Genomic DNA, 14585 nt, shown 5'->3' on the forward strand with positions numbered 1-14585 from the left:
AAAGACTCATATATAAGTGGGAACTTACTAAATTCTAAAAGGGGTATTCGGAAACAAATAAAGGTATACCCATAACTCACACACAAAACAGAAAGCCCAAAATGTAGAAGTAGAACTCTAAAAATATTTCAAGAAAGCATAGCATCTGCTAGAAGCTAACCGTAAGGAAGGCCTACACAAATGAGACAAAGGAAACAAATCCAAAAATGAAAAAAGTGATAAAATCTTCCATCAAAATGTTAAATGCCTTTGAGACCAAAGGCATCATAAACATAACAGAGAAGCAACAGGCTAAGATAGATCTTTGAAATTTTATAACTAAGTAATTTCCCACGTAAATATGGATGCATGGATCATTTTTTGAAAGCCACTATTAAAATCAGCCAAGTAAATTAAAAGCATTTAACAGAAGAAACAATATAATGCCAGTAAACATCTGAAAGTACTGAACCTCATTAAGAATCAGAAAGACAAACACTAAAACCGTCATTAAGTACCAATTTGACTCATTAGGTTGGCAAAATTTTTAAGTGTGATAATATGGATGTGGCAACAATGTGGGGGAATAAATACTCTTGTAGTCTGCCGCTGGCTGTGTAAATTAGACAATAATTTAAATTTAAAACTGCATATACCCTATCATCCATCTATTCCACTTATTATTAGTTACTCTAGAGAAATATTTATGAACCTGCACGATGGGGTGTGTACAAAGAAGTGCTTTGGAATATTTTTAAAATTTTATTTTATTGTGGTAAGAACACATAACGTAAGATCTCCTCTCTTAATAAATTTTCCAGTGTTCAGTATGTTATTGTTCACCGTAGGTACAATGTGGTACATCAGATTTCTAGAATGCACTCGTCTTGCTCAATCTTAATTTTATGCCTGTTAATTAGTAGCTCCCCATTTCCCCTTCCCCTCAGTCCCTGGCAACCACCATTCCACTCTTCCATTAGATAATTTTTTTAAAGATTTTATTTATTTATTCATGAGAGAGACAGAAAGAGAGGCAGAGACACAGGCAGAGGGAGATCCAGAATCACATGCTGGGCTGAGGGCAGGATATAATATATAATATAATTATAATATCTTGGAACTATGCAGTATTTGTCCTTCTGTGACTGATTTATTTCACTTAACATAATGTCCTTAAGGTTCATCAATGTTGCATGTTACAGAATGTCTTTCTTCTTGAAGGCCGAATAATATAATATTCCATTGTGTGTATAGGCCACATTTTTTTTATTCATTTACGTATCAATATCTGGATTGTCTCCACATCTTAGCTCTTGCAAATAGTACTGCAATGAATGTGGGAGTGCTAGTACTTCTTCAAGATCCTGATTCCAATTCTCTTGAAAAAAATCAAAAAAAAAAAAAAGAAAAAAATCCGCAGAAGTAGGATTTAATGAACCTGCATACTGTCTTCCATAGTGGCTGTGGCCAACTTATCTTTGAGAAGGGTGCCATGAATACACAATTGGAGAAAGGAACAATCTCTTCAAAAATGGTATTGAAAAAACCGATACCCACATGTAAAAGAATGGAATTGGACCCTGATCTTATGCCACACACAAGGATCAACTCAAAATGGATTAAAGTCTTGAATGTAAGACCTGAAACTTCACAACTCCTGGGAGAAAACATGGGAAAAGCATCATGACATCGGCCTTGGCGATGATTTCATAGATACGACACCAAAAGCATAGGCAACAACAACAAAAATAAACAAGCAAGATTACACCAAACTAAAAAGCTTCTCCACAGCAAAGGAAACCATTGACAGAGTGAAAGGCAACCCATACCATGGGAGAAAAGATCTGTAAACCATACATCTGATAAGGGATTAATATTCAGAATATATAAAAAAAATACTACAACTCAATAGCCAAAAACTCATAACCCAATTTTTAAATGGGTTAAGGACTTGAATAGACATTTCTCCAAAGAAGACACATGAATGGACAAGAGGCATATGAAAAAAAAATGCTTAATCATTCATCATCAGGCAAATACAAATCAAAACTGCAATGAGTTATCACCTCACACTTATTCAGAAAGGCCAGTATCAAAGAGAGAGAGGGAGAGAGAGAGAGAAGTGTTGGCAAGGATGTGAAGACACCATTGGCACAATATTTTTTTTTAAATAACAAAAACTTGGGGGAAATTACTACAAATATGAGAATGCCAGAAACTACGGTATATTCCTACTGTGAAATACTATGCAAGACTTTAAAAGGATGAGCTGGAGAGTGACATAGTTAGGTGTCTATCTTGTATTTTTGAATGAACAAACATGTTACAAGGTCTATGTAAATCTTTATGGGTGAGTGCACACACACCCACACACTCACATACTTTTATACCTACACAAAAGCTCTAGAAGGGTAAACACTGCCCTAAAAACAAGCTTCATTCTAGTGCTCCCCCCAGTGTTCAAATAAGAGGGTAAACAGAGGCAGAGCAAGGACCCTTCAGAGACAGTGCTGATAACAGTAGGTCCCTCAGAGACAGGAGTGCTTGGCAGAGGAGATTGGGAATGGCGAGCAAAAGGAAACTCTAGCCTTACTTGTCGTGTTTGGATCCTTAACAAGGAAAATGTGTTCCTTGTTAATGTCTTCTACATTGCTTTTTGTGACAAAAAACAATTTTCTGGGGGCAATCTATCAGAATGGGGGGGGGGAGTGCTTACAACCATGCATGTCCCAGAGGTTAGAGGTATGTGGGGAACTTCTCTTGTATCTGAAGAAGCACTTGTGGGACTGAGCAGTCTTATTGATTGGGACACCTCGTACATGAATAAAGTAGAAGCAAAAAAAAAAAAAAACAGTTGAGAATTGCTGCTTATATCTTACTTTGTTGAGCTTTTTTTTTTTTCTAGAACACTTGCACTTCAGTAGGTGCCCCTAAACACATTATTATTGAGCCTCACAACATTCCTGAGGAGAAAGAGTACCACCTCCCTTTACAGACTAGGAAAGTAAGGACGTAGGTCCCTTCACCCACTCACAGCCCAATATTTTCCAAAGAATATCATTAGGGGGGATCCCTGGGTGGCGCAGCAGTTTAGCACCTCCCTTTGGCCCAGGGCGCGATCCTGGAGAGCTGGGATCGAATCCCACGTCGGGCTCCCGGTGCATGAAGCCTGCTTCTCCCTCTGCCTATGTCTCTGCCTCTCTCTCTCTCTCTCTCTCTCTCTCTGTGTGACTATCATAAACAAATAAAAATTAAAAAAAAAAGAATATCATTAGGTATGTAGCTCAGAGAGAAGGTGTCTCCTTTTTTTTTTAAGATTTTATTTATTTATTCATGAGAGACACACAGAGAGAGAGGCAGAGGGAGAAGCAGGCTCTCTGCAAGGAGCCCCATGTGGGACTCGATCCCAGGACCCCAGGATCATGACTTGAGCCAAAGACAGATGCTCAACTGCTGAGCCACCCAGGTGCCCTGAGAATGTGTCCCTTGTAATAAAGAACTCACTTCCCTCTTCACAGTCAAAAATCCCCTCCCCTGGCCAAGCTGGATGAACACTCCAAACTGACCCCAAAGGGAGCCATGGCTCAGGAACCCCCAGACCTGATGGGAACAGTTGGCGCTCCATCTCAGGTCTGCCCACACCAGAATCTGGACAGGCTGTGGGTCAAAGCCATCAGGAAAACCAGGAAGTAAATGGGAGGCAGGTGGGAGTGTGATGGCCACAACAAGAAATCGGCAAGGATGAAAAAAAACAAAGTCAAAAAAACAAGAATCTAGAAGGTCAAACTTGTGACAAGTTACCGCAGTAACTGAGTGAATTTCTAAAAGCTTCTTCCTGAAACACAGTCAGGAGCACATGCAGCGAGTCATCAGCACCTTGTGCCCGACACCATCTCATCCTACGGAGAGTTCACACGGGAAGGGCTCGCTCCTGGTCTGTCCTGTGTCGCCTACAGCTCCAGGTCACACGCGCCTGGAGACACACACTCCTCTTCTCCAACCGCCTTGAAAAGTCAGACTGTTGCCCTAGTAACAGGCTCTGCTCTGGCGCCCAAATAGGATGGCAGCTGAGGACGAGGCACGGGAACTTAGGAGAGGGGTCTGAATGCCTTTGGGATGCTGAGTGAGGCAGGGTGCGGGGCAAGGTCAGGTGTCTCGCTCCATCCTGGTTCAAGGAACAGCCTTTCAGGGCTCCCAAACCGGAGCCCCACGCCATGTCTCTTCCTTTGCTAGAGAACTGAATATACATGACAGATGATAGATAGATAGATAGATAGATAGATAGATAGATAGATAGATAGATGATAGATGACGGAGATTTCGATGACACATAGGTAGATATAAAGAGAAACATCTTGAGAAATGTAGCCATCACAGGTAACTGCATTTATTTGGGGGGAACAACGCACCATCATTTCCACTCTGACACGGCAGGTAGGCTGGGCAGGGACCCCTGGGGACCTCTCACCCTCACTGGATGGGAACCGCGGGCGTCTCTGTTCCTCCCAAGCACCTTTGGAGTGACCCTAACTCACACATAGTGGAGCTTTCTCCTCCCCCCAAGTGCGAATAGCAGCACCCACGCCTTCTTCCCTGCAGCAGAACCGGGGGTACACGCCCCACTCGGAGAAGCGTCTGAACTTGCCAAACTCACAAATCACGCAGCGTTTATCCACATTTCACAAGAACTCTCTGCACAGCCCTGAAGCGCCAGGTACCCCTGAATAAGAGCTTTCCACGGGGTACGAGGGCACCGACGCGCAGCACCCAGAACCGCCCCATCTACTTACTGACCTCCTGAATCACGAGTGCGGCTCCACCTTACAAACAGCCGTTCGCTCGGCGCACCGGGCACCGGGTTCCCTTGACCGGTAAATCCTTCCAGGGCATTCAGAGCATGGCCCGGTGTGCTTAAGTGCTGTCACGGTCAAGTTTTCAGGAAGACAGCCCAGCTCCGAAGCGAGGCGCATCTGATTTGGCAGATGGTCATCCTCCCCGGGCAGCGGGCTTCCCAGGTCCCAAGGCCCGAGAGGAGGTTCCAGGGGACGGCGGCGCCTTCCCGGATTCCCAGCAGAGATCTTCCTGTTCAGGCTGCCCTGGGGTCTGAAGAGGAAGTGCCTGCCCTCCCGGAAAGTCATCTGTAGCCTCCAGCCTAAGGACAGGCCTTCCCCGCGGGCAAGGGAGGGGTTCTGGAAGGCTCGTCAGGCTGCAGCAGACGCTGGTACTGGGAAGCCAGGGGTACTGGGGGGGGGGGGGGGGCTCGGGGGCGCGGGCGGGGGGCCGAGGCAGGTAGAGAAGCCCCACATGCTTGCTTTAGGGCCGCATGTTTTCACGCAGGGGCCATCGGGGCCTCCAGGCTTGTTTTCCTCTCTGCTGACTCATTTTCATCTCAGATTCAACAATTCGAAAGAGCAATCTTTGGAGTGTTTAATACTCAGCAAACAAATATGCAGAAATGAGCTTGGTTTTGGCAAGAGTCGGGCCCCCAGACACACACCCATACACACACACGCTCGCGCGCGCACGCGGATGCATGTGCAAGGGCACACTCACACACCAGCCAGCCTCGGGTGATGGGCTCCCAGAGACTTACTAAGTCTCCCTCAGCCCGTCCTTCCTCTGGGAGGCCCAGCCTCGCGCTTCGCAAAGTGTAGCCCCGCAGAGCTAAGGCCAAGGGCCCCACCGCCCCATCTGTGTTTGCACACAGGCCATGCCCCGGCCACCCGAGGTCACCGTCCCGGCTCAGAGGCCGGGAGTCTGCGAGCCGCGCGGCTGCCTTGCTTGGAAGGGCACTTTGCTCCCTCCTCCTCCTCGCTCCTCGGGCTGGAAGGTGGACACAACCTGGGTCTGCCGCGGCAGAGGAGGGAAGCCAGGTAGCTCTCGCTTTCTGTCCCTCGGCCTCTGTGGAGACGACAGGATGCTGAGTGACATCCTGGCCCCAGAAGACTCTGCCCCCGGCCAGGGACACATGGAGCCCAGAACCCTGACTGTGTGACATCGTGCGAGGTTACTTTCCGCATCATCGGCGTCACATCTGACGCCTTCGCCGGATGAGCAGGAGGCAGAAGGAGGGTAAGGACAGCGAGGGCAGGGCAGTTTGCCAACACAGAAAGAGCTGTGGCCCAGCACCCTAGGGCCTGCGGGGTCCCGGGGGTGCTCACCGAGCCCCGCTGAGCTCCAACAGCCCCTGCGTCTTCATGTGCATCCCTCCTTGGCACCTAACCCCCCGTGGGCCGGCACCTGAGCAGCTTTCCCACCAGCCTCCCATGCCCTCCCTCGTCCCACGCTCTGCCCCAGGCCCTCCCCCCCCCTCCCCCCAGCCCCCACCCCACACAGGGGAGCAGAGGGCGGACTGCGTGCACCTGCGTGCATTTCCAGGCGCTGGAAGGTCTTGGCACAAGGTACTAGGCTCTGAGGGGCTTGGGGGTTACGGAATAAAGACTCTAGTCTTCAAATATATGGACCCACAGCAGTGGGAGCTTAGGGGACCTGAGAGCTCACCCATCTCCATCCCCTCTGGTTAAAGGTGAGGAAAGTGGGGCAGCCTGGAAAGCGGAGAGGCCTCGACACAGGCAACTGCGGGGCAGGGTCCGGGCCCAGCCTCTGGTCCCCCAAACCAGCTCTGCCCTCCTGCCTCACGGCCTGCCCTGGGCCGACCTCCTCTTCGTCCTTCCTAAACCTCTGAGTGCACACACCTTCCTTAGGCCCTGTCTCTCTCAGATAACTCATTTCTTTTTTTTCTAAGATTTTTTAATTACTGGGGCACCTGGGTGGCCCAGGGCATGATCCTGGAGACCCGAGATCGAATCCCGCGTCGGGCTCCCCACAGGGAGCCTGCTTCTCCCTCTGCCTGTGTCTCTGCCTCTCTCTCTGTGTCTCTCATGAATAAATAAATAAAATCTTTGAAAAAAAAAAAAAAAAGGAACATGGCCCAGTCAGGGTGCTCCTGCATGTCTGCATTTCCATCTGACTCTCGCTGCCCCCACGCGTGGACCCCTCCATGAATCTGCCGAATCAGAGGCCAAAAGCGTGCTTCTTACCTGTGCCTTTAGTTTTTGCACCAGCTAGCAGCTATCCAGCGGGTGCTCAGAGGACACGAAGCCTGGCCGACGGGTCCCCTCCTTGCTCATAAAGCAGGCAAGGCCAACAACACCAACCCCTGGCCTGGGACCCGCGTGCTAAAGGTCGCCGTGAGTGACGCTTCCTCTGGACAAACCGACTGGGTCCTTTACCTGCGGTCGCCTGACAGCCATAAAAGGTCCTGAACTGTGATGCAGCACAGCAGGAGGCGGCCTGGGGCCCAGGAGAGCTGGGCGGTGGCCACACGTGTGGGGACAGTGACGTGATCGCGCTGCGGGTCCCTGGGTGTGACGGCACACCCGGCTGCACCACCTGCAGGCCTCGGGCTCCCTGCACCCTCGCCCCCCCCCACCCCCCGGGCCGCCCTCTCTCGGGGCCATGGTCGTGCTGGTGCCTTAACAGCCCGGGGCCCCATCGGGGGGCTGGCTTCCTGCAGGAGCCCGATCACACCTGCAGACTCTCCGGGACGCGAGTGGATCCCTTCGCATCGGGTGGCAGGAAGCTCTCCCGAACCCCAGAGGATGGCAGCACGCTGCCAGCGAGCCCTGCTTTCCGTTCCGCCAGAGTTTCTCCACGACAGGCTCTCAGATCCTCTTTCCCAGACACCAGCTGGGACCTCCCTTGCAGCAAAGCAACCCAAGTGTCTCCCCTTTACATACTCGGGGCCTCCTGAATACGTGCGCTAACCACGGGGCTTTTGCCACAAAGAGCTCGGACATCCCTCTCCTCCTCTGCCACCCTCAGCAGGAGGACTTCACCTCTGAGACCCTGGCAACCAGGGTGTGTGGTGAAACCTTCAACCATAATATAGGTCAGACCCTTCATTTATTTGTTTATTATTTTAAAGTAGGCTCCACACCCAACCCGGGGCTTGAACCCACGACCCCAACATCAAGAGCCATGTGCTCTCCCAGCTGAGCCAGCCAGCTGCCCCACGTCAGGCCCTTTAAACAACCAGATACCAATTAATGCCGTGGTTAAAAGGCACTTATCTAGGGACCAGGACAGTATGAGATACGGACACAATTTGAAAACGATGTCGCTGTCACAATTAGACGGGATGATGCACATAAAGGGCTCGCAGCGCAGTGCCCGGTGCCCGGGAGATGGCAGGTGCTTGTTCATATTTAGTTGTTATTTAGTAGCGGAATCATGCATAGGATGGCGGCGGAGAAGGAAACCAGGCCAGCAGCCACGGTGACAAGGGCGTCTGGGGTGGGCCCAGCCCAGGCCTGGTCACCTGAACATAACACAACAAAAAGCATCAGGGCCACCCGGGTGGCTCCACAGTTGAGCACCTGCCTTCAGCTCAGGGCGTGACCCCGGGGTCCCAGGATCGAGTCCCACATTGGGCTCCCTGCATGGAGCTTGCTTCTCCCTCTGCCTGGTCTCTGCCTCTCTCTCTCTCTCTCTCTCTCTCTCTCTCTTTCTCTCTCTGTGTCTCTCATGAATAAATAAATAAAATCTTTGGGAAAAAAAAGTCATCAATGCCAGCTCCGGGCCGCAGATGCACAGACAAACATGCAGGAAAACCAGCCAGACAGCGGGTGAGCAGGCTGGCACCCGGCCCTGGCTCCAGGGCTCGCAGGGCACAGTGGAACCCAGGGTGTTACGGAGCCGGGGCCCAGGGACGCACAGACCCCCAGGGTGCTGGCTCCACCACCCTGGACACACGGGGCCCCCGGCTTTCTGCCCAGATCGCGGAGCCCGAAAGCCTCTTGGCGGTGCTTGGGTTTGAATGGCACAGCCTGGTCCCGTCGGGGTCCCCACGCCCCCACCAACAGCCCCCGCGGCCTACACTCCCGGCCGAGTAGGAAGGCGCTTGGCCAGGGGAGCCGCGCTTCTCACACTTTCCACGGGCTGCCTTCGTGGCCACTAGACCGTCCCTCCTCTGCCGCCTTCCACGGCAGCCCCCGAAGCAAGCGGGCAGAGAACAGAAGTTTATTTAAGGATCGGAGACACCTGCAGACTCCATCTGCTTCGGGAGGTTCCCCACCTAGCCACCTGTGCTGGCCGCTGGCCCCTGCCTTCGGAAGAGCCGCCCGCGCCCCCCGACTCCCAGCCCGGGGCCAAGACGCCACGTCACCAGGGCCAAGTGTGGAACCGAGGACCTGGACCTGCCCCGTCCCGGCCGGGGAGCCTTCTCCACGCAGTCAGGGGGCGCCCACCCTGAGGTCAAGCCACTGTCTCCACTCCACCGGCGGAAGGCCCACCCCCTCCAGCTCCTCTGGACGTGGCCTAGAGGGAGCCCCTTCCACCAGGTAGATCACGCCTTCTCTCACATCAGCCCTCCCACCTGGGGCTCAGAGGCTTGGCTTCGGGACAGAAACAGACACGGACATAACATTTGTCGGCTGCGATCTTGCTCCACGGCCTCCCCTTCCCAGCTGGGCTGTGAGCGCCTCCCCCAAGGGAGGGACCTTATCAAGGTGGCTTTAAATCCCCAGGGCAGGGCAGAGTCTGGACATATGCGCGGAAGGTGCTGGTGGATGCATGGGTGACCCCGGGGGTCCGCAGCGCCCAGGAACGTCCAGGGGAGCCGGTTGGCCTGCTGACCGCTGGGAGGGGGGAGTACACAAGCTTCGTCCCTTGGCCCCGCTCCTGCCCGGCCCTCCTCCCAAGCCTAAAGGGGTCTCCTCCTCCGACTCGACACCATGGCATCCAGACCCCGTAACTTAGCAGGTGCCGCGTGGGGGCTTCTATCGCTCCGTCACCGGGCTTGTGGACGGTGCGAAAATCTTGTCTCCGCAGCAGGACTCGGAGCTCCTGGAGGGCGAGGACCCTTGGCACCTCGCAGGGCTCCTGAGAATACGCAGGCACTTGTGGAGCACGTGTTCAATGCCAGGCAGCACGCTAAGTCTCACCTGAATATTCCCACGTGGCCCTCCTAGCAGCTCCCTGAGGTTATTACGATTATCATCCTCGTTGTACAGAAGAAAACACTGAGAAGAGAAAATCGGCCGGAGATGGCTCGGGTGGCAAGTGCAATGGCCTTCCATCTCTGGTTCCTGACAGCTGGCTACCACGGCTCTGAAGCTGGGCCGGGCGGGCTTTCCCCAGCACCCCTACTCCCAGGCTACAGGACATCGTCATCAGGCACGAGGCGATGGTCAACTACTCCGCTTGCAAGATTTCGACCCTACCGCCAGCCAGTGAACCCGACTCAGGGAGGGCATTCCCACCTGATCCACGCGCCGCTCACTGTTTCCCACTGAGGGACGAAGGGGAGCCTCCCGGGTACCTGAGTTCGGAGCTGGGTTTGGCATCGCGGCGTCGGGACAGCTCACGCGAACTCACCCACACGGTCGGCTCGGGGTAGCCGAAAGTTCTGGTTGGGGGGCAGCTGTCTCTATGGCTCTCGAAGCTTGGACAATTTCGGAAGGCCCACTTTGTTAAGAAACATGGTATAAAATTACAAATGGCAAATTAGGGTCAGGGCCTCAGAAGGATCTCGAACAAGTGAGGAGGGCAGACGCAGAAGCTACAGCACCTGGCAGCGAGTGCACCTCGGGATCTGAGCTCTGGTCCTGGCTCCGCTACTCGCGATCCCCTTCCCTGATCGGGCTACAGATGAGGGGTTGGGATGAGGAGGAGCGGGGTTGGGATGAGGCCCCGCTCGGCCCTGACACACTGAATTTTATCGCGCGTGGTGCGGAACCCGGGCCCAGGCTCACCGCAACCTAACAGAACTGCCCCCCGGCCCGGGAGGGATTCAGCTCCTCCCTCCAGCCCAGGCACATACTGTATTACAGTAATGAGAGCTTTGGTTGCTTTAAATATCACAAAACAAAAACAACGGGCAGCCTGTGTCCATCATAGTCCCCCATCCAGACCACAGAGGAGAGCGCCGCCAGACCGAGGCCAGAGCGGAGATGGCGAGCGAAGCCCACATAGTCCCTTTCAGGAATCCACTGGCTCGCATCTGGAATGAAAATCACCCATGGCAGGGGCCGTGAAGAGCCGGTCACGGAGACAGCCCGCGAGGTCACTCTGGGACAAAGAGGCCCCAGAGAGTGAGAGAGATTGGAGGCCCGGGTCCTGGATCCACCAGGGCCGAGCCGGTGCCAGGCCTGAGGCTGCAGGAACCGCCGTCTCTCACCCCTGGGAGAGGCCGAGGAGTCCAGCCAGAGGTCTCCACAGAAATGAGGCGAGCCTCCCCCTGGGTCCTGGGAGGCGCCCGCAAAGCAGAACGACAAGCATCCATCAGCTGGGAAGGAGCCACTGGGCAATGTGGAGAGGCGCGGAGCCGGATGCCTTGTCCCTCGACTTCCCCCAAAGCCGCAGAGCCGACCTGCAGGGGGACCCAGGAGGCCCTACGAGGCCTGGAAGCAACCACGACGCCGGTCAGCTCACCACAGAGGGTCCTGAGCAAACGCATGTTCTGTAAGGTGACCTGTGTTAGGTGTGGGAGATTCACCTGTGTTAGGTGTGGGGGATTCAGAGGCCTCGTCGTGTGGTGAGTTGGTGTTGAAGGCAGGATGAAGGGCCCTGAGCATCCTCCACGCTGGACGGTGAGCAGGGCCACAGGCACACCGTCCTCCCACCGGCCTCACCTCCTCCCCTCCCTGCCTCTGGCTGGCCGCCTCTGCCGCTCCAAGGTGCCCCCCGCCAGCCCACCATGATTAGGGAAAGTAGCCAGCATGTACGTCAGGACAGATGGGGTGAGGGGAGGCAGATGCTCTTGCTACACCCTGCCAGTCCCAACCCTAACCCCCCCCCGCCCCCCCGTGTGAGGTGCCTCCACCAGAAAAGGAAGTTGAGAGGAGATTTGCCAGTAATTTGTGTTTGATGGCAAGCCACCTGTGGGCAACTCTTCCCTAAGCTTTAGGTTCTTCCTGGATAAGGTTTCCCCATAACCGTGTCAGTCAGATATTTTTAAAGGGGAGTGGAAGGTCTGAAGTCAAATGAAGGACTGAGCTCCTTTTGCCAGGATCCTGCCCGGCAGTTCCGCAGGAATGTGCACCACCCGCATCGTGGGGATCCCCACGTGCTCGCAGAGGACAGAGCTAGGCCAGGGGAGTTAGTCTTGGGAAAAGGCTGGGGTTGGGGGCTGGGGGTTGGGGGCTGGGAGGGAGGAAGCTACTACGAAATCCACTGAACATGAAAACCAGCACCTGGAATGTCCGGTTCCCACCACGTGGCCTGGTCAGCCCTAGAACATAGGCTCCGTGAAGGGAGCCCTTGCTCTGTTGGTCTGAATCAACCGCTGAATCCCCCACACCTGACACAGTGTCATGGAGCAGGCGATCAGGACGTAGGGGTTGACCTCCTGGTTAGTAGGTGTCCGCAAACGTTGGTTGCCTTTCCTTCTCCATGTCTCTCAGGAACTTAAGTGGACAGTGGGTGTGTGGCTCTTCTGACACTTTGTGGCTGGTTCTAAATGGACAGGACTGTCCTAGAGCACATTCCTCATCTGGCCTCCCTCCTCCTTCCCCCTCACCCCATTCCACCGAGAACCGAGAACCGTACAGCAGCAAGCTCTCCATTTCCTTCCCTTCTCTGAACTCCTCACTGATGGTGATTACCTACTGCCTTGGACTGGAAGTTAATTTTCTTTTCATATGATTCAGTCTTGTCTCTGTTTTTATCCCATGTGTATAGGGCCTACTGTACTTATCTCATTATAAATTCACTGAGGTCAGGGACTGAGTTACAGATCCTCTGTAGGCGCCATGGCAGCCAGCGCCCTGCGATATACATTTCCAAACAAACTGCACAGACTGTCTCCCGAGCTCTGACTTCCCTGGGAATGCTGTATTCATTACTCACTCTGCTCCTTTTCCCTTAAATGTATTCCCAACTTTTAAAAGGATAAAAGGCTCTAGACATTCCTTAACCAGCATTTATTGATGAGTTATCACATACCAGACGATGTGCTGGGTGGGAAAGAGGAAAAGCTGTATACAGGCGTACCTTCGAGATATCGTAGGTCTGGTTCCAGACCACCACCACAATGAAGTTAATATCCCAACAAAGTGTGTCAAATGAATTTGTTGGTTTCCCAATGCATTTAAGTTCTACTTACACTATACTGCAGTCTATTAAGTGTGCAACAGCATCATGACTTTAAAAAGTACCTACCTTAATTAAAAATAATTTATTGATAAAAAATGCTAACCACCAATTTATTGATAAAAAATGTTAACCACCTGAGCTCTCAGTGAGTCATAATTGCCAATCACAGATCACCATAACAAATATAATAACAACAAAAAAAGTTTGAAATACTGTGAGAATCACCAAAATGTGACCCAAAGACACAAAGTGAGCAAAACCTGTTGGAAAAATGGTGTCACTACACTTGCTCAACACAGGAGTACCACAAACCTTCAATCTGTTAAAAAAAAAAAAAAAAAAAAGTATCTGCAAATGTGATAAAGCACAGTAAAACAAGGTAGGCCTGCGTACACGCACACACACACATGCAATGTAGATCAGAAAAGTCATGGTGTAAGTCTCTTTCTCTACAAAAGCCGAGAGTGAGGTAGCTGGGTGGTTTGGCGGAAATGGTGCCTGACTAGCTGCTCCGCTAATGGTGTAGACTTGGAGGAGCTCAGTACTCTATCCTGAGACTCTTCCTCTTAATCTGTAAAACAAAGGACATGCCAAGGACATGCCCTTTCTCATATTCTGTCCCTTGTGGACAATGAGCAGCTCCAAAGTTCATATGCTGACAATCTGTAGTGGAAAATAAAAGAGCTAGAGCTGGGGCACATGGGTGGCTCAGTCCATTGAGTGTCTGGCTCTTGGTTTCAGCTCAAGGTCATGATCTCAGGGTCCTGGGATCGAGCTCCATGCTCAGCAAGAAGTCTGCTTCCCCCTCCCTCTGCCCCTCCCCTTGCTTCTGTGCTCTCTCTCTCTCTCTCTCAAATAAATAAATAAACCTTAAGAAATAAAAGAGCTTTAGCTATTGAGAGAACAAGAGTCATGAGATTGAAATAGAAGATAAAATCTAAACTGTGTTTAAAAACAGCTATTTAAAAATTGAATTATCAACTTCATATATAATCATATAATGTAATGATTCAACAATTCTATCCATTACTCAGTGGCCACCACGATAGGCAGAGTCACCATCTGTCACCAGATGACACTATTATATTATTGATTCTATTCCCTAGGCTGCACTTTTCATCCCTGTGGCTTATTTGTCTTATAACTGAAAATCTATACCGCTTGATCCTCTTTACCCATTTCACCCATGCCCCCCCACCCATTTCCCCTCTAGAAACCACCAGTTTGTTCTGTGTTTAAGAGTCTGGCTTTTTTGTTTGTCTCTTTCTTTCTCTGTTCATTTGTTTTGTCTCTTACATTTCACATAAGTGAAATCATATAGTATTTGTCTTTGTCTGAATTATTTCACTTGGCATTACACTCTCTAGCTCCACCTATGCTGTTGCCAATGACAAGATCTCATTCTTTCATGGCTGAGTAATATTCTGTTTTATATACGCATCACATCTTCTTTATCCATTCATCTATCGATAGTCACCTGGACTGCTTCCACATCTTAGCCATTGTAAGTA

General features: G+C 51.8%; 1 protein-coding gene and 1 long non-coding RNA gene across 7 annotated transcripts in view; one reads left to right on the top strand and one right to left on the bottom strand.

Moving 5' to 3' along the window:
- Positions 1–14585, bottom strand: part of DDR2 (discoidin domain receptor tyrosine kinase 2) — a 150000-nt gene that overhangs the window by 65785 nt on the left and 69630 nt on the right. The window contains exon 1 of one of the 6 annotated variants that reach the window (XM_025420885.3): positions 4774–5089. The exons of the other annotated variants lie outside the window; for them this stretch is intronic. The gene's annotated coding sequence lies outside the window, so the exon portion shown is untranslated. Of the gene's footprint in view, positions 1–4773; positions 5090–14585 lie in introns of those variants that run through there. 6 annotated transcript variants of the gene reach the window in all.
- LOC112643057 (uncharacterized) overlaps positions 1–14585 on the top strand; it is a 71019-nt gene that overhangs the window by 53526 nt on the left and 2908 nt on the right. The gene's annotated exons all lie outside the window — the stretch shown is intronic.

The sequence above is a fragment of the Canis lupus genome, chromosome 38 (genome assembly GCF_003254725.2).
Source record: "Canis lupus dingo isolate Sandy chromosome 38, ASM325472v2, whole genome shotgun sequence".
NCBI lineage: Eukaryota > Metazoa > Chordata > Mammalia > Carnivora > Canidae > Canis > Canis lupus.